The sequence below is a fragment of the Canis lupus genome, chromosome 7 (assembly GCF_003254725.2).
Source record: "Canis lupus dingo isolate Sandy chromosome 7, ASM325472v2, whole genome shotgun sequence".
Classification (NCBI taxonomy): Eukaryota; Metazoa; Chordata; class Mammalia; order Carnivora; family Canidae; genus Canis; species Canis lupus.
Genome location: NC_064249.1, coordinates 71,703,813 through 71,722,237, shown reverse-complemented (window position 1 = coordinate 71,722,237; position 18,425 = coordinate 71,703,813). Strand labels below are relative to the sequence as shown.

Below are 18,425 nucleotides of genomic sequence, written 5' to 3'. Positions count from 1 at the left end.
TAGAGGCTGTGGGTGGCTGCAGGGGGTTGAGGTGCCACTGGTGGCAGGAAATTCAGTAGGGGTAAAACAGCTGGGGAAAGGAGGAGAGTTTTTATTTCCTTGGGAACTTAGATGCAAAACTGAGGTGATAAAAGTGAGCTATCTCCACTTTCTGACCCATTATATATATCAAACAAACAAACAATATATATATATATATATATATATATAACAAATCCATTACTTCCAAACTTATTGAGATATATATATATGGAAGAGAGAGAATCTTAAACAGGTTGCATGCCCAGCATGGAGCCCACTCGGGGCTGGATCTCACAAACCTGAGATCATGACCTGAGCTGAAATGAAGAGTTGACTGAGAAACCCAGGTGCCCCCAAACTGATTTGTAACTAAACTCATCTTCCTGTCCTTCCTTCTCATTTCTGAACATGAGGTCCTTCATAGTTCACTGGTGCTCACAATCCCACCTTTCCAGAACTTTGCCCAGAGACCCACCATCTGTTCCACATTCCAACCTCCCCTTTCCTATGACTTTTTCCTCTTTAAGTATGATCATAATCAAGCGTATTTCTTCCTTTGTTAGCAAAAGCTTTTCCCTTATCCATTTCTTGCTAGCATTTTGTCTCTCTCCTTCCCTCATCTATTCCCTCATCTCTAAAATGGCAGTAATAATAGTAGCTACATTACAGAGTTCCTGAGAGAAGTAGATGAATTACTACATGCAAAATACAGGGATGCCTGGGTGGCTCAGTGGTTGAGCATCTGCCTTCGGCTCAGGGCATGATCCTGGGGTCCCGGATAGAGTCCTACATCGGGCTTCTTGTGGGGAGCCTACTTCTCCTTCTGCCTGTGTCTCTGCCTCTCTCTCTCTCTCTCTCTCTGGCTCTCATGAATACATAAATAAAATCTCTTTCAAAAAATACATGCAAGATACAGAGCCCTATTTCCCCCTGCAAGATGGCAATAAGTTAGTTATATTATTATCATTGGCTATGTTTATTGATATCTCAATGTCTGCATTTTTTTTTACCTCTCTTCAATTAATTGACTTATTTATCCCCCAAACTCAACTGAAATTGCTCTGGCAAGGCTAATTGTGATGGTTATATTCTCAGTCTAGCAGACTCTTCTCAGTCTTGTTTTCTGGATGATTTGGCTAGCTCTACCCAGGCTTTCTCCCTGACAATTCCTTTCTGGTTTTCCTCTTGGCAACCCTCTCTGTACCCAACCCTAACCAACAGCTCCATCTTTGGTCCAAGTCCTTATTTTTATCCATGTTGCCTCTGGATGGGGATTTTCTACAGACTGTGGTCTTAACTTCTCTATAATTCCAGTCTCCCCTGAGCTTCAAGCAAATATATAAAAAAAAACCTAATTCTTAGAAATATGAACTGAATTGCCCCCTACACCAGAGTCAACATGTACACGACAGAATCTATCATTTCTCTATCACTCTTTCTTGTTTTCCCTCACAACATATTTCTTTGCCCTCTGTCTCCTTGATAGGCACCACTACTCAGTTACCTAAGCTAGAAATCTAGATCCATTACAGACCCTTCCTTTCATAGCGAGTCAACTCAGTCAAACTTTGTGTATTGAGTGGGAAATGTGTCAGGAAATGGGACATTAAGTTCTGCCAGGGTTTTCTCTGTATATTTCTAAATCCCTCTCATTTTTTTCAGCCCCACTATTAGTGCCCTGCTAATAATTTCAGAATAATAATTGACTTATTTGTATCAGTAGTTATTGTCTCTTGTTTAAAGGATAGCAAAACTCTTCCATTTGGCGGCCCTGATATAATCTACCCTCTATCTCTTTAATCCTTTCTCCCAAATGTCATCAGAACAATCGCTCTAAAATACAAATCTAACCATCTTGCTCCCCTCACTACAAACCATCACCCACAGGTTAAAATTCAAGGACTTACCTTGATATACATAGTCATTAATGACTTACGCCTTACTTGCCTCTGTTCAATTTTTTCCCATCTTCTCTTTTAGCACAGTTCCCCATACTCCTGGCTATTTCAAGGATCCTTTGCCTTTTCTAATTCAATTGTTCCTTCTGCCTGTAATCCTTATCTCATTCTTCCCCAACCCTCCCTTCCCCATCCTCATCTCATCCTTCTTTGCTGTGTAAACTCCCGTTCATCCAGAAACACTCAGCTCAGGCTGTGTTAGGTGGTCTTGTAGTATTACCTTGGCCTATCTCCCGCAGAACATTCCCTGTATTAAATGAATTGATTTATTCATGTCTGTTCTCCCATTAGACAAGCAACAGTCTATTTTTCCTTCCAAAGCCAGAGACCAGATCTCTTTTATCTGTCTTTGCTACCCTAATGAAAGTACTGAGTCATATAGTGAGTGCTCAATAAACCTTTGAACAGAACTGGGTAGGAACAGGGCCAGGAAGGTATCTGGAGGTCTCTGAAAGAATCCAAATTGGTGGTACGTAGGCCAGAGCTTTGATTATTTCTGTGGGCTTATGGAGGAAGAAGATTTGTGCAAGTGGCCAGTGTGTTCATCATCGTCATTTCTAGTGTTGTTTCCATCATCACTGTCAGTACGGTTAACACTGACTGGGTTCATATAATATGCCAGGCGTGTTACTCTCCTCCTATGTTTTATTTCACTTAGTCATTCCCTCTAACTCCATGAGGTAGGTATCCTGCCTTGTCCCTTACTTATTGATAAAGAAACGGAGCTTTAGAGAAAGTGAGTAACTTGCCCAAGGTCACACAGCTCATGATTGGTTGAGTGAGAAATGGAACCAGGTTATACGATTCATCCTTCTTCTGTCTAAATTGGTTGTGTTCCTCATTTTTGTTACTGAATCCCAAATTCAGCTGCCTGTCACCGGAAAGTCCAATATTCAAGAGATGCCTATTGACTGGAAAGGAATATGAGCTCTATTCAGGAGCCTGGCCACCTGGGGGCAAGGCTGACTCTTATCCGAAAGGCAACTCTCTGGTTCTGCCTCGCCAAGAGGGCTTTAAAGGGTCAGGGAGTCATTGATCAGTAAAGGGGCACAGTGGCCTCTAAAATTTCCTGATTCTCTATTGATTTAGTGATGCCTCTTTTCATCTTTCAGTGCTTCAGGGTTGTGCAAGCAGTCTAATTCCTGCTCTGTGAGGTGCAGGCCTTTCTGTTCTCCTCCTAGAAAGGAATGTAAGATTTCTAGACACACAAGGAGGATTAGCAAGTCAATGAACTTAAGAACACCTATTATAGATCACCATGCTGGTTAGAAAGATGAAGGCAGCCTCATTTTCATCATTTAACTTCTGTTCGTCCTTCTAGATACAACTCAGTTTGGATACAGATCAAGCAGCTAAACAATTTTTCAGTCACTTATTTAGTTTTTTTTTTATTTTGAGATGCTTTACGACTGAACAGAGGAGTTGTAATAATGGAGACTATAGCCCCCACCCAGTTCCTCCTCACATTAACAACTTACATAGATGTAAGACAATGATCAAAACTGAAGAAATTGACAGTGGCACAATCCTATAACCTACAGACTTAGTTTATATTCAGCAATTTTTCCACCAATGTCCTTTTTTTGTTCTAAGATCCATTCTGAGAGCCCCCTCGCATGTTAGTTGATTTGCTGGGATCTCCTTAGTGTCTTCTAATTTTGTGTTCATGGCGCTGACAATTTTAAAAAGTAATGTGTCAGGTGTTGTGTAGAATGTCCTCTGATTTGGGCTTGTCCCCTGTTTCCCTATTATTGGATTGAGGTTATTCATTTTTGGGGAGGATCCGTGTAGGTTATGTGCCCTCTCCAAGCGTGCTCACAGCTATGTGACTTGTTATTGATGATGTTAACTTTCTTCACTTGGTTAAGGTGGTTTCTGCTGGGTTTCTCTGCTGGAGGCTTAACTTTTTCTTTCTTTCTCTCTCTTTTTTTTTTTTTTTTTGTAATTAAGAAACATTTGGGGGGAGATATTTTGAAACTATGCGACTTCAACTTTCACCCACTAACTTGAACATTCTCCAGGACTCTTGGCTGTAGCAGCTATTCCTGTGGTTTTGTAATGGTGAGTTTTCTCTTTCCTTCATTCATCATCATTAGTTGGAATTCTTCTGTAAAGCACAGTTGTTCCTTTTCCTCCTTTTATTTATTTATCCAGTCATTTATTTATAGCAATACGGTCCCATGGATATTTACTTTATTCTTTCGGTTATAATCCAATACAATCCTTATTTAATTTTTCGCCCAAATTGTTTCAGCGGTGGCCATTGGAAGCTCTTTCAGATTGGCTCCTGTGATCTTTCTACATGCCCCTCCCTTCTCTTTCGTGCTTTCTTGATTTATGGCACTACAGGATGCTCCAGCCTAGCCAAATGAAACAAGTTATTTTAAAGTTATTTACAACTAAGTATCATATATGAAAGACAAAACTTCTCATTGCACATCTCATTCAGTCTACCACTGACCTTTCAGAAGCCTGGCCCTTCTTATGAAGGATTTGCCTGCTATGGCCATAAGAAAACCACAGAAGATAGTAAGAGCTTTGTTTTCTTTTCCCCCAATATAGGCTTGGGAATTACTATGTAAAGGATGGAATGTAACATTCAAGTCACATAACAACGCCTGCCATTTAATTTCCTTTCAGTAAATGTGCAAATGTTCCTTTTCCTGATCAGTGTACCCGAACAAATGTACATTTTTAGAATGGTGTAGCAGGGCATCCTGCAGTGTTCTCTAGAACTTTTAGGATCTGTGTGCTTAATTCCTCCATTTAGATGAACTTGTATTTTACCTGAGGCTTTGAGTTAGTTTAGTAACTGGCTGTCTCTTCCTCCAGAGTGAATTAAGTTTGAAAAAGTTAAAATTACGGAGTTACTCTTATCAGGTAGATCATGCTGCCAGAATTGTTTAGTCTTTCTCAATGTTTCCTGGGGGAGCTTTTTCTGAAAAATTTAATTTTAAGGTAGGGATGAGAATTCTTCACTCTCAGAGCTCTGGAATCTAGATTAGTGTGAATTGGGATGTTCTCTACCTATCACTCATCACTGTTGCTATGCCATTAATCAAGGGAACCCATCTAATTTTAAACTTAGCTTTAATCAGCTCTTGTGCTATTTCCATTTTTATATCACCCATTTATACAAACACCTTAGATTACTTTCAGCATCTCTGTAACTCAGAGTTCCAGAGAAACCTAAACCAGTGCACAGATTCTGGGAGGATTTGTAGAGAGGAGCATTTTGGGGAAGGTCAGTGGAAGTACATACATTTACACATTGGGATGGTATCATAGTGTTTGAGCTAAAGATTAAAATAAGAGGAAAAGAAAAATTGATGTAAAGTTAGGCTAAATAACATATTTATGCTTTAAAGTGCATAAAAGCATAATTATATATATAATAACCATTGTCATAATGTAGGTGTGGTGTAATGAATTTTCTTTGGTCTAACTAGAAAAGCTGTCAGTTATGTGATAGATGAAAAATATTTTATTTAGTCACATCTAAAGAATCTGAGATAGGAATAAAACCGTTAGTAATTCTACTTAGTCTTCATAGGTTTTCCGGAGAGGTAACCAAGTAAATGCTGCATGATTGGCATGAACTGCAAGGTTTCAAATTAAACCAAATAACCATGAATTTATAAACAGTTACATCCATAAGTTCCTTTCCAGATTGATTATTTGGAACTCAGCAGACATCTTCCCACGGAAAGACAACTTTAGTGGTTGGCTTCCCAGGTAATTGGACAAAAGCCTATTTCATCCACAATACATTTAATGTCTGGATAAACTGTAGTATGTTAATTATCCAAATTGCCTTTTTTTTTTTTTTTGCATTGGTGCTATGAAGTTCTGCCTTCGGGGTCCTACCTCTGGTGGCTGTTGAGTTAGCTCAGGATTTACAAAAAGCCCCAATGTAACATTCTCTGACTTAATTCTCATTTTAAGATAGGGGCAAAGGCAGGACTCTGGGGGCCAAAGCAAAGGCTTCCTATTGTTGGTACATACTCCAGGGTACCCATAAGTTTGTCTCTCTCGTTTTGCGTAAAATCAGCATCCTACATTAGGAAACCAGGGAAAATTTCCCTCTCCATAGTTTATAAATAGGGCTTTTAATAAGTCCAGATTTAATGATATGAGAACATTGCATGGTAGAAAACATTGTCATCTTTTCTGTTGAACTGTGAATTTAGACTGTGGCTGCCTCAGCATCATAAAAATAAAACTGTAGGCAAATATTTTGAAGATCACAAAGTTCTCTACAGGAAAAAAAAAGTGTTTATTCATCTTCATAAGGAGTATATGCCAAATTATTCTTTTTTGAGGGATTATACAGAAATGATCCTGGAAACTTTCCACTTTAGCAACTATCATTTAATTAATGTTGGCAAGGAAAATCCTCCTAAAGCTCCAAAAACTCCTACCTGATGTAGTCTAATTGAATTAAAGCACCACTGTCAAAGACTAAGTAACACTTGTAGAATACAAATGTTTGTCCTGTTGTGCACTCTCCCACATAATGATCCTTAGGAAATTAATGTATTTTTATATACATATTAATAGTAAGAGCTAACATTTATAATGTGTCTACTATATGCTGGGCACAACTAGAATAGCTTAACATATTTATTTGATTCTTGTGTGATCCCACGAAGAGGGTGATGTGATTATCCCCACTCTGCAGCCAAGAAACTGAGGCCCTGAATGATAGTGTACTACACAGCCTTCAATTCCAGAACCAGGTTTTAACTGAGCTCTTAAACACCTATGCTGGGCAGTTTTTATAGAATTAAATATAATGCCTAATTGTTTTATGTATTACCAGCTTAAGTTCTCTACATAAGCATAATGGTATCCGGATATGAATGCCATTATCTGTTGCTCATTTCCAGGTTCTTATTAGGCTCATTTCTGCTTCCTATTTGAAAGGGTCTCATAATGATTCCCTTGGGCATTGGGAATTTTTGTACATTTGCAAAACCCTGTTCCTAGTGGTGTAGGCCCCAGGTTGCCGTATCTGTTGCAGTGTTCTGTTTTCGTGTTGATTAAAAGAAGCTTGAGTATTATATGATAAGTTTTTTAAAAATCCAAATATATCAGAGTGTATTCAAAGGAATGCTGACTTTTTGGGAAGGAGAGATATTCAAGTAAAATCCTCTCTGTAGATGAGTACAGTTCTGTTGTTCACCTGGTTATGACCAAGGGCAGTTACCTAACCTCTCATCTGTGACATGGGTATAATAGACTTAAGCGTGTTTTGAATCTAGAATGATAGAATGTGTGTCAAGTACTGAAGAAAGCCTGGCAGATAGTAAGCACTCAATAAATGATAGTTATTTTTGTGGGTGGAGATGGTTCTGTTGCTCAAGATCTATTTGGAAGTCTTTTTTGAATTTCCTTCCAAATTAGCACATGAAACTATTCTAAGAATTCTGTTGAGTGTGTTTATAGTTAAAACTCAGGGAATCGTTTTGGTTTGTTTTGGTTTGTTTTTGACATCCGATGACTCTGACTCCAGTAGACCCCCTTCTTCATTAGCCTGTGCCGAATCATTTTGTTTCCTTCAAAAATACCCAATACATCCTCAACAACATGAGTACTTGCAGTTTTTGAAGTGATTCCCAAATAATGAGGCATATGCTCTTCAAAGAACTTCTCATATAAGTGCCTTAAAATTGCTTCTAGCAATGGCTACAAGATTGGAAAGAAAAAACAACATACGAGGACTAGGCCACATGGTCATATAGAAGTTTTTTTATTTAAAAATATGAGGTCGGGATGCCTGGATGGCTCAATGGTTGAGCATCTGCCTTTGGCTCAGGTCATGATCCTGGGGTCCTGGGATCAGGTCCCGCATCTGGCTCCCTGCAGGGAGCCTGCTCCTGCCTCTGCCTGTATCTCTGCCTCTCTGTATTTCTCATGAATAAATCAATAAAATCTTTAAAAAAACAATATATGAGGTCTGTTACCTTGGAGCAGATGCAATTTCTTGCACTTGCCCCCTCTCCAGCGAGCAGGGTAACCAAGTCAGCAGCTCCAGCAGATTAGCTCTTACGGGCTCCTGGCTGTTTCTTTCCCAGCTCATCTGTGAAGCATGTTTGGAAGTTCACCCCGCACCCACCCTCCCACCTCCTTCACTTGGCTAACCGGCTGGCTCTCCAAGGGAACCCCTGCTCAGCTTAGGCATCCTGGAGTCCCCTGAGGTGAGATGGAAGGAGGAGGCCTCAGGGCCCTGCTGCAGCAGCCAGTATTATTGGTGAGCTGCTCTCATAACTGCAACAGCCTCCTATGACACTTAGGCTCACTAAGTGCTTTTTAAATCAATTATTTTGTTTAATCCTCTCAATAGTCCTTGAAGCAGATTTAGTCATTCAGTTTAGGGATGAGAAAGCAGATAAATGGAGATGAAGCCACGTGGCCCAAGCCAAGGTGAGGGTGCTGGCGTACCCAAGAGCCAGCAGGGTGACTCCAGACCTATGTTCTGTCCCCCATGTGGGGCTATGGGCCAACAAAGAGACTCCCAGTCGGGCCTGGCTTTCCCTCAGCCCAACCCTGATGTCTGATGTCTAAATGTCTCATATTTCTGCCCTTCGATTTCTCTAACAAGATTTATCACTGTCATCCAGAGAGCAAATGGGACTCAGTAGTGAAGTACAGATAGATGCTGATGCTCTGGTCCGAGGGACAATTGGGTCATTCCCCCTCTCTCTGCTGGCAGCACTTCTGCTGTCAGATGTTCCTGCTCTAGCCACACCACTAGAAAAATGACAAGGTTTTTGTTTTTCCTGAGTCCCCGTTCACAAATGATCCAGATCAATATTTGGATGCCTCTGTGAACCTTACTTAAGTGTCCAAGATCAGAAAAGCCTTGTTGATTTGGGGTCAATGCATTACTTTTTCCTTTGTGTCCAGCAGAAGTAGAGAGCCCCTCACTACCACGTGTATGCGCAGACACCTAAGAGTTATGGATCATACTATTTCCTATAATGACAGTCCACAGATGTTTATTTTTCACAGATGTTCACTGAGTGTCCCCTATGTGCCAGTCAGTGTGCTATCTGGGGACACACTGGTGAGCAGAAGCAACCCTTGTCCTCAATCTCATGAAGGGAGTCAGGGGTTCATCCAGTAAGCACATAGGCACAATATGGATTGGCAGTGGTGGTGCTGCTGGGAAACGGAGGCCCTATTGAAGACAGGGGACCTAGTTAGGGAATGGAAAGGAGACCAGTCTGCCCAATGCAGGGGGAAGGGGTATGGTTTAGGATCCTGGAGAGAACTTGGGGACCTTGAAGCTGCATTAGAAGGTGGTGTCCTTGCCCTGGGAACAGTGAGAAGGGAATGTGCTAAGCAGGGGGCCACAGCATTTTACACCTCTGAGAGTTTACACAGGTCCTGAGTCCAGGGCAGGAGGAGAGAGGTGGGGCAGGGGAAGCTGGATAAGAGTTCTGATAGGAGCCATGCCTGGGTGGCTCAGTGGTTTAGCACCACCTTCAGCCCAGGGCCTGATCCTGGAGCTCCATATCGGACTTCCTGCACGGAGCCTGCTTCTCCCTCTGCCTGTGTCTGCCTCTCTCTCTCTCTCTGTCTCTCTCTCTCATAATTAATAAGTAAGTAGTAAGTAAGTAAGTAAGTAAGAGATCTGATAGGAGTTTGTTATAGAATGGAGGGAAAGGAGGGAGCCGTGTGGACAGATCCAGGAAATTAATGTAAGATGAAGGAGTTGGTAATAGATCTAATAAAGGGGTTGAAGGAGAGGAAGGTACCCCAGGAAGAGACCAGGGTTTCTAACTTCTATGACTGAGGATTGGTGGTGTCATTCACTAAGTTCTCTAGTACCTAGTACTAGGAAGTTTTACTTTTTCTTTTCTTTTTTCTTTTCTTTTCTTTTCTTTTTTTAAGGATTAATGTGCCATGCTACTCATTCTGGAACATTAAAATACAAGTAAGAGATACTCGCTGCCCTCATAGAGCTTGCAATCTAGCAGTGGGGGGTGGAGGGGATGGTTAAGATATTCCATCTCCTAAAATTTGTTTAAATTATGGCCATTGCATAAAGTTGGCAACAGTAATACAGAGATATTCCTTCTAGGGGAGGGAAAGGGTTTAGTACTCGGGTGCTCTGGCAGAGGAAGAGGCTGGGGATGAGGAGACATTTTTGGCAGATGAGGGAATGGCCTAGTGACCTTGGAAAGGCACCATGAATCACAGAATAAAACCTTAAGGCAGACCAAATGGAAAAATACAGTACTGGCTTCAAGCTTGAAATTACAGAATCAAAAACTCATCTTTCATGGGTATGCCAAGTGTAATCAAAAGAAGTGAGCCATTTATTGAGCACAAGTGGGATGAGCGTGATTTGTGAAGACAGAGGGTACGTTGCAACTTCTTTTCCTCCAGGCGCCTCTTAAAAGTATTCACTGCCTGATTGTTGCTAAATCTTTATAAGTATCACCACGGCAACCATTGATATGAAAAATATTAGCTTGGACACTTCTGCTTCGGTTGATCTGACATTTTCTGCCACAGTGGTCAATTTCATTGTTTGTGCAGATGAATAAAGAGGGTCCTGCTTGGATCCTGTCATATTTTCTTTGGTCCTGAGAAGATGAGTGCTGGTTAAATCCACCCTGATGTTAAGAAATTACCCAGTGGCATTTTGGGAGGGGTGGCTTTACCATTTTTTCATCTTTGAGGATGTGGTGGGAGATGCACCCAGCTGGCATCATCTGTGTTGGTTCAGGGGTGAGGATGGGGAGTCCTTTCAGGTGGTTGGGGGATTTTGCCCAAATCAGTTCCACCAGTGGGTGTGGAGGAGGTATACTGCATAGAACAGTGTACAGCATCGTTGTGTATCATCGGCCCACTGTTCTTATAATGTCTTCCTTCCAAATCTCTTCCTTCTGGTGTCTCATCCCAATCCTGGGCACCTAACTCCTCAATTCTGTATTTTTGATTCCTCTAATCTCTCTCCTCCCTCAGAGTCTCACATTTTATAAGCCCTGCTGTTTTCTTCATTCTTTCATCCAGCAAAAGTACAATGAGTGCCTTCCCTCTGCCAGGCACTATTCTAGGTAGCTGGGTCACCAGTGAATAGGAGCCCAGAACCCCTGTCTTTGTGGGACCTAAGCTGAAAGGCAGAAGACAGACCATAAACATGATAAATAAAGAATTGACAGGTATAGTAGGTGAAAAGGGGAAACAAGTGACAGGGGTAGGAGTGCTGGGGTAGCCCGGTCACAGGTTTAATCAGGTTATCAGGGTAGGCCCCTTTGAGAAGGTGACGCGTAAGCAGATATGAAGGGGATGAGGATGTTAGCATGAGAGAAGCCTGGCTTATCTGAGGACCTGCAAGCCCAGAGTGAGTGACTCAGAGAGTATGGCTGGGAAATGTGCCCGAATGGTGAGGTCATATGGCATGAGGCCTGATGATGCAGGTCTGGAGGCCTTTGGGGGCTTTGAACATATTTGACTGATGTGATCTGGCCAGTTCTACTAGGATCACAATACCTGTTTGGAGGATGACTAGAAAGGACCCATGGTGGCAGAAGAGAGAAATGTGATGAAGCTGTTGTGGGAACCAGGTGGGGGATGGTGATGGCTTACACAGAGTGCTAGAGGCAGGTTGTGAAGAGAACTGGTCAGATTGTGGATATATTTTGAAAGTAGGGCACGTAGGATTTACCAACAGATTGGAGCATTCCCCTTTGGTCTTCTTCTCAAACTGTAAATAGTAGTGGAATGCTTTTCGTAGTAAAATAGATACATATTTATATAAGGATTCCACTCATGCTGCCACTTTTTAAACGTAATATTTCCTTTCCTGTAGAGGAAATTCCAACTGAACATCTGGAATTCTGTAGGAACAACCTAGCACCATGGTTAAAAGCACAGGTTGCAGAGTAAAATTGACTGGTCCCAGGTATGTGACCAGGGACTAGTTACTGGCTACTCAGTGGCCTCAGTTTTATCCTAAGATACAGATCATGAGTTCCTGCCTCATAAGATGTGAGGAAAAAGAGAAAATACATACGTGAAGCACTTAAAAATGTGTGGCACATAGTGTATTAAATAAAAATTAATAATAATGATCATTTGATTAGCATTTGCCTTAAGTTCTTTTAGGAGCTTCTTAAACTATTAATGACCTTAGTATTTTTCTTTAGTATTCTTTTTTTAAAGATTTTTATTTATTTGAGAGAGAGAGAGAGAGAGAGAGAGAGCACATGTGCACAAGCAGAGGGAGTACCAGAGGGAGAAGGAGAAGTAGGCTCTCCACTGAGTAGGCTCTCCACTGAGCTCTCGACTGAGCAGGAGCTCTAGCCCAGGACCTTGGGATCGTGACTTGAGCTGAAGGCAGAGGCTTAACTGACTGAGCCACCCAGGTGTCCCTCTATATTAGTATTCTTAGAGACATTTTAGTTCTCTAAAATGCCCATTGTAGTAGAAAGTCATTTCCTAACTCAGTGCCTCTGCATTCATAGCTGATGCAATGTTTCCTCATTGGTGTGCACTATTGTACTGTAAAAGTACCATTCTTGAAAGCCAAAAAAACGACTGAATACTGGCAATTTCATGAAATTTAACCAAATACATATGTGTGTGTATTTGGCTCTCTAGTGAGAGACCTTCCATGTCCAGCTGAGGAGTCACATCACCCCAGACCATCCTGGCTCTACCAGCCATCATGTCACTTGGACACATTGGTAAACCTGCTTCTGCCTCATTTCCCCATTCTGTAAAATAGTGATGATCATAGATAGAATCTATCTCACAAAGTTCTTGTGATGGTGAAATGAGGTAGCCTCATAGAACAAAAGCTCATAAAACAGTTCCTCAAACAAAGCAAATGATCGATACATTTTGACTCTGAGTATAAATAATGACCCCTGGGCTGGGCCCCATGATAGAGTATCCCAATGCCTGAACACCCCTATGGAAAATCGCTGGCTCCTATTCATAAAACATTAAGATTATATTTTTTAGACATGATTCCCTATAGACCTCTCCAATGTTTTCACGTATGTTTATCTGCTTCATCAAAAAGTACATGCTGGAACCTTCTACTACTTATCACCGGAGAGAAACATGCATGCTTATGTGTATTTTCTCTATTTCACACAAGAACTTGGAATAAAACCATGATGATATTTTTTTCTTTGGAGTGTTTGAAGAGTTGTTGAAAACCTAGTCATGATATTTAGTGTGCTATGAGTTCTTTATGCCTGTTGTTAAATATGCCATCACTTTATTGACACATTACCAGGAAGTGGGCATCCAGCTACACTAATGGGTTCCCCCTAAAGTGTGTGAGTACCAACAAATCTGATGGTGGGTACTGCCCAGGAAACCAAATGTGTGTTCAAACACCAGCTAGCTTTATAAAGGACAGAGGGTATGTGCATGTTGAATCCAATGGCTGATATCAAATACTTGAGGTAATTTTTTTTAAGGATATAACTAGGTCGTCAAAATCTATTAATTAGTTAATTTTTAAAAGAATTTATATTCATGCTATTAACATTTACTTTTTGGCGTCTTGCTTTTAAGGAATTATTAATGTTCAGTTTTGTGATTTGTACTCCTGTTCTTCCACTCTACCTACACATAAAAACCACTTGGAAAAGGTTATAAAATACTGATACCTGGGCCTCACTTTCTAAAGGTTGTGATCTAATTGGGTTGGGGTAGATCTCAAGGATCAATATTTTAAAATTATATTTTGATGTAAAATGTCAAATGTACACAGAGTAAAGAAAATTATAATAATAAGCCCATATATATCTATCACCCAGGCATGATATTCACCTTAAGTTCTGTCTTTCAAGTGTTCCCTTAAGTAATGCCAGTGGTTGAGAACAATCACATTATTCTAATAAAACAGAAAATGGAAGGAATATCTCAATAGATATTAATAACAAGAAAGGCTGAAGTTTGCCCAAGGCCACATAAAGATTTTAAGGTATCATCTAGTACTCTGTTCGTTGAGCCCTAATGGCATTCATGAGCATATATGTAATATGGTAGGTATATGCCTGCTTGTTTTTGTTGAATAGTGGAATAATTTGGGAATGGGCATTGGAACACCTGGGAAAAAATTAGGAAAAGGCTTAAAAATAGAGTGGTTATACCTTGACTCAACACCTCAGCCACCTAAGGCCACTCAGTAAAACCTGGCTCAGAGATAAGAAAGGTCTGATGAGTAAGGGTCAGACGAGTAGATTTGATTGATAGTCCAGGGAAAACACGTGGGAGGGGAACAGGTGTAGATATTGTCATCATATTTTATGGAGAAAAAGCACTAAGCCAGTGACAAATCAATCTCAACCTGTAATGAAGAAATTTTGTAGGCTGTAACATAACATGTAAATATACATCTATCACTGTATCTTAATGAAGTCAATGTTTGAGTTTCTACCTCAACAGTGAAGAATTGTGGACAAGTCCTGGTTCCTGAGTAGCAAACCCTTGGAAAGCAATTTGATCTCAGAGTTGGATGCAACTTTAAATATGATGTTGCGTAAGTGCCCACCTGATAGAGGACTCTCCTCTGGGACCATACTGGCATTATGGTATCTCTTTAAGCATTCTAGGTAGAGAGCCTACTTCCCATAAAACAACCTGGTCCATATTACAATATCAGTCCTTTTATTGAGCTGAAATCACATCCTTTAACATTCTTTTAACAAAATAAAATATTTCTGATGCCCCCAAGTTGTCTTGCTACTTATAAATATATGTAGACCTAATGCTAGAATAACATTTTTCGTGCTAATAGATCTCAATTATAAAATTAAAAGAACCTTACAAATCCATATGAAAAATATAAGACCTTATAATAAAATTATCATTAATTGAATGGGATTAATGGTACCCTTTTTCTGAAACAAAATTCCTCATATTGTGTCTAAGTGTAGAAAGATACAGCCTCTGGTCAATTTCTTTATTTAATTTTGTTTATTAGTTTTCACTAATCAGTGCAAGGGGTGTCTCTTTGCATACTGTATGTTTTACCAAAAGATATTGATAATTAAAGTCTCTATGTGCAGGGTTTGAGATCGTCAAATCTCACACTTAACCAAAACTGCCAGCAATTAGTTCTCCATTTCCTGTTTTAATGAGACATCCCTTGGCAACTTTGTAAAGATGTTTTGTGCACTTGGAAATTAAGGTCAGAGTCGTAGTTTTACTACAATCTTCAGTAAATGGGCATCTAATCCAATTATTGCTGGAATTGGGTACAGAACAATCTTTCATTGTTATTTATTACTATACTTACTGCTAATGAACGGCTGTTGCAAATTGATGCATACGACAGGATCCAAGCAATAACTCTTCTTGCATAATGTGGGCTGACTTGTAGTGTCGACTCCCTATAGTTCCGCTCACCTATATGGCCGAATGAGGCTAACCTCCCACCACTTGTCTCTGTTCCAACTTCTAGGAAACATCTGTCTGAGTACAACATTAACTCTGTCACCTGTAGGATTATTGTATACTGGTCTCCTAGGTCCTGGGGACCTTGTTAAAAGTGCCTGCTCCCTGGACCCCAGGGGTTCTGATTTGCTTAGTCTAGGGCTGGACCAAGAATGGGTTGTATTAACAAGCACTCTGAGTGATTCTGATATAATTGCCGTCAATACTTTTATCACTTTCCAAGATTATTATTGACATGGAAGTATAAAATTTAAGCTTTTTTTGCAAACAACCTGGATTGAGAAACTGTGGCATCCTTCTCAGATTTGTATCATCTGTAAATAAGCCCACCTTGCATGTTCTAAGTTCCTGATAAACATCTTGGACAGGAAAGAGTCAATAAAGGAAGATTTTTAAAAAATGGCTTTGACTTATTAATTGCCAGATTCATTTCAAGAGACAGATATTCTAGATGATATTTTCATTGATTCCCAGAACATTCTGGAAGCTGCAAGCTAGAGTGGAATCACATTTGCCGGTTGTACTGTTGAAGTATGCAAGTATAATGATGTAATTGGAAAGAGGGAAAAGAAAGTGCTGGAAAGCAGAAATCAGATTAAGAAGCAAAGCTGACTTTTTTGGGGGGAGTGTAGTTACAGCTGTACATTTCTTAGTTCATAAAGTTGACTATGGCATGTTTGCTTGAAGAGGGGAACAAAAACCTGGAGACAGAGTTAACAAGTTAATAAACCAGGTATCTGAATGTGTCTGATTACCTGGTTTTTACTTCTTCAGCTAATTATTTTTTTTCCCTTCAGCTAATTCTTGTTGATTGCTGTTAGAACAAAATATAATAGCTGGTTAGGATTATTTACAATTTTATAGGAGACTTGAGAGGCTTGCTGGCATTTATTTTATATCTTTTGGGGGAAAGTGACTGAAATGTTAAGTGTCCCAGTATAACCCAATACTGATCATGTTTGAGATCACTGTGGTCTCAGATGGTGAATAGTTTGGAGTTGAATTTGGTAATTTTATAGATTATCGACTTCCATTCTTTGTATTTTGCCATTATAAATAAACTGACCAAATATAAAAGTCTTAATGGATTTTAATTTTTACTCAGGGAAGAAGAGAATAGAACATTTAAATTTTATAAAGAACTGATTGGAATGACTTTTTTTGTTGTTGTTGTCAAAACTATTCTGTTTAAAAGTGCTGAGATTTCTGGGTGCCTGGGTGGCTCAGTAGGTTAAGCGTCTGCCTTTAGCTCAGGTCACGATCCCAGAGTCCTGGGATCCAGTGCCGCATCAGGCTTCCTGCTTTGGGGGGATGGGGGGTGGGCCAGGGGCATCTACTTCTCCCTCTACCCTTCCCCCCCACACGTGATCCCTCTCTCTCTGTCTCTCTGTCAGTATCTCTCAAATAAATAAAATCTTTTAAAAAATAAAAGTGCTGAGATTTCTAAAAATTTACTTGAAATGGAAAAAGTTAAAAAACCCATTAAGTGTATATTTGAATACAGTGAAATTTATACAATATGTATTGGCCCCACATTTATGACCAGTATTTTTACAAGAGCTTAACAGAGAGAGAAAGGAAGCAAGTATGAAGTTCTGATGGATAGGAATGATTTTATTAAATGAATGTAGGAATGTCTAAACTTGCTGCCTCTCATGTGTACATACTTTTGTACATTTTATGCTGCATTTATAATTATTGGTGGTTTTTTACTTCATTTTGCATCTGTGCTCTGCATGTGTACAGACCCCTGAAATGATGTATACAAACCCTGAATGAAGACAGCATCTGGAAGCCTTAATGAGCTATAAAGTTGACAGTATTCTCAAACCCTAGAAACTCTTAAACATTTTTATCTCATAAGAATAAGATTGTTGCTTTTGAATTAGGCATTCATCACCATATTTCTCTTATTTATGGTCCCTGGTAACGATTTCCTGATTTCAAGGACTTGATATGCAATTGAGGTGCCTGACATTATCCTGAGCATACAATATGCCTCGACTAGTTAACTGCAAGTGATGTTAACATCTCACTAAGGCATCTTAGGCTGAAAAACAGTCAACTTAAAGTACTGGAGAATATGGAAATGTTTAAAATATCACAATGCTTTATGTGACAGTAGTCTGAGATTGCCAAAGAGGGCAGATGAGTGCTGCAGGCCTTTTAGGGTTTGGATAGACTTCCATATTCTTCCAGTCTTCATGCTGGAGGGCAAGGTTCCGATGTATTCATTGGACGGATACTCTACCATTTCTTTCTGGAGCTTGTCGATGAAGCTGACAATATGGCTGTGATACAATCTGCAAACTTCTGCTTTTGCCTTGGCTATCAGGTTGGAGTTACACCTCTCTAAGATAACAGAGTACCAGTATCAGTGAGTCAGTGTGCTGTGCACACTTGGGGTTAGGTGGAGGTTTGGGGGACAATCCTGTCTCTATGGTTTGGGATGAAGTTCCACACACGCATTATCTTACCATAAGTTAGCTATGCCTCTTTTCTCTGTACTATGGCTAGAATTCTAGATGGCTTGTTGGCCTTCAGTAATATATTTTGTATACAACAGAATATTTCAGGAAGCCCATAAATAAGATTAGTATTGTAGGGTAAGCCTTAGTACCATGGTTGAAACCAGAATGGACATCCTGAGACTTAGGCTGGAGTCATGGAATCCTTCCCCATTATTTCATGGATTATTTCAGTATTTGCCATGTAGATATAGTAAACTAGAAATCTGATGAACTGAGTTCTCAGCACAAATCTCACTAACTGGGCAGCCCGGGTGGCTCAGCGGTTTAGCGCCGCCTTCAGCCCAGGGCGTGATCCTGGAGATCCGGGATCGAGTCCCACATCGGGCTCCCTGCATCCCTGCATGAAGCCTGCTTCTCCCTCTGCCTGTGTCTCTCATGAATAAATAAATAAGATCTTAAAAAACAACAACAAACAAATCTCACTAACTCTGGTACTGTGTGAAAAGCATTCCCCCGAACCAAGGATTACTTTTCTGTAACT

At 40.2% G+C, this 18,425-nt stretch overlaps 1 protein-coding gene across 2 annotated transcripts in view; it reads left to right on the top strand.

Moving 5' to 3' along the window:
• Nucleotides 1-18,425, top strand: part of EPB41L3 (erythrocyte membrane protein band 4.1 like 3) — a 226,544-nt gene that overhangs the window by 63,088 nt on the left and 145,031 nt on the right. The gene's annotated exons all lie outside the window — the stretch shown is intronic.